At 40.5% G+C, this 2,218-nt stretch overlaps 1 long non-coding RNA gene across 2 annotated transcripts in view; it reads right to left on the bottom strand.

Moving 5' to 3' along the window:
- Nucleotides 1-6: 6 nt before the first annotated feature.
- Nucleotides 7-2,218, bottom strand: part of LOC116691732 (uncharacterized) — a 3,505-nt gene continuing 1,293 nt past the window's right edge. The window contains exons 3-4 of one of the 2 annotated variants that reach the window (XR_004332539.1): nucleotides 1,526-2,122; nucleotides 7-1,397 (exon numbers count right to left, since the gene is read on the bottom strand). This is a non-coding gene — a long non-coding RNA (uncharacterized LOC116691732). Of the gene's footprint in view, nucleotides 1,398-1,434; nucleotides 2,123-2,218 lie in introns of those variants that run through there. The other variant, XR_004332538.1, reaches the window with a different exon arrangement.

A 2,218-nucleotide genomic window follows, 5' to 3' on the forward strand; every position in this document is an offset into this window, starting at 1 on the left:
AGCTCTCACAGACCTGTTAGTTTTTCTTGAAGAAGCCCTCCTGTTCTCCACTCATGACTGTATTAACTCCACCTGTTTGAACTTGTTACCTGTATAAAACACACTTGTCCACACACTCAATCAAACAGACTCAAACCTATCTACAATGGCCAAGACCAGAGCGCTGTGTAAGGACATCAGGGATAAAATTGTAGACCTTCACATGGCTGGGATGGGCTACAGGACAATAGGCAAGCAACTTGGTGAGAAAGCAACAGCTGTTGGCGCAATTATTAGAAAATGGAAGAAGTTCAAGCTGAAAGTCAATCTCTCTATTGGTCTGGGGCTCCATGCAATATTTCACCTTGTGGGGCATCAATGTTCATGAGGAAAGTGAGGGATCAACCCAGAACTACATGGCAGGACCTGGTCAATAACCTGAAGAGAGCTGGGACCCCAGTCTCAAAGAAAACCATTAGTAAGCACACTACGGCGTCATAGATTAAAATTCTGAAGCACACGCAAGGTCCCCCTGCTCAAGCCGGCGCATGTCCAGGCCGTCTGAAGTTTGCCAATGACCATCTGGATGATCCAGAGGAGGAAAGGGAGGTCATGTGGTCTGTTGAGACAAAAGTATTGAAGATGGGTCGTGGCTGGGACTTCCATCATGACAACTACCCGAAACACACAGCCAGGGCAACTAAGAGTGGCTCTGTAAGAAGCATCTCAAGGTCCTGGAGTGGCCTAGTCAGTCTGCAGATCTGAACCCAATAGAATGGAGGAGTGGGCCAAAATCCCTGCTGCAGTGTGTAAACCTGGTCAAGAACTATAGGAAACATATGATCTCTGTAATTGCAAACAAAGGTTTCTGTACCAAATATTCAGTGCTGCTTTTCTAATGTATCAAATGCTTATGTCATGCAAGAAAATTCCAATCAATTATTTAAAAATCCTACAATGTGATTTTCTGGATTTTTGTTTTAGATTCTGTCACTCATAGTTGAAGTGTACCTATGATAAAAATTACAGACCTCTACAAGCTTTGTAAGTAGGAAAACCTGCAAAATTAGCAGTGTAGCAAATACTTGTTCTTCCCACTCTAGTTGTCAAATGAATGTAGTGGAGTTAAAGGGAATATATGCAATATATCTATCTCCCTGGCCAATGCATGTAAAGTATAACATCCCATAAATGTAAGCTTTAAAATTCCCCTTTAGAACCGCGTGGGTGAAGTTACAAACACTTTTTCTAATGAATGACTATAGGAACTATCATAACAGTGGAATTTATGGAATCGTTCTCTGTACTTTAATTTCACTATAGACACAACTACTGTCACTGCTCATATGATTGTTTGTTGTCTTAGCAGGTCTCCTGATGACAATTGATGAATAGACCACTGAAGTCTCCTCTTCCTCCTGCAATGCAAAGTAAAAATTACATTACACGAACAAAAAACACACATGCTTGTTTATTGCTGCATGGTAGACAGGTATTAGGTATTAGGTATTAGGTTATGACATCATCACAACCATATAACACTTACCCTCCCATTCAAGCGACAGCAACAAAGGTGAACAGGAAACACTTTGAAGACATAAAACAGAATCAGGGGGGGGGGCATGCCTAGCATTGTCAAACATCTACTTCTTTTTCAAGGCAGCATACCAATATACAAATAAACAGGAAGTTCAATAAGACAAAGAGCTGCATGTCCTACCTGCCCACAATCTTTGTCTGAAGTAGCAAATTAAAAGTGCGATTAAAATAAGAAATGTAAGGGCTGCTGATGTTCCATAAACAACTGGAATCAGATATTCAAGCTCTGTAGGTATATCTGTAAAACCAAAAAACATAAGAGGTGTAATTCCTTTGCTTTGGGCTATGACCTCATTAAAGAGAGATACAGCGAAACACCCACCTGTTGTTTTGTTTAAAGCATTTGATGGTCCATGAGTGCTGTTAACTGAACCACATCCATCAGACAACTGCTTTGCAATGCAGTTTATTCCATTTGTATCTACAAACACTGATATTGTCCTTGTGCCTGTCTCCACATTGATTGTGCTGTTTGGTTTGATTTTGCTGAATTCCATGTCACACATCACAGTACAAGAAACAGATGAGTCATCACTGTGATGTACTGTAATAAAGCAAACAAATATTCAAAGTTAAAGCATTCAATTTGGACAAAAGACGTGTGTGTGTGTTTGTGTGTGTGTGTGTGTGTGTGTGTGTG

Source organism: Etheostoma spectabile, chromosome 6, assembly GCF_008692095.1.
Source record: "Etheostoma spectabile isolate EspeVRDwgs_2016 chromosome 6, UIUC_Espe_1.0, whole genome shotgun sequence".
In the NCBI taxonomy this organism is placed as follows: Eukaryota; Metazoa; Chordata; class Actinopteri; order Perciformes; family Percidae; genus Etheostoma; species Etheostoma spectabile.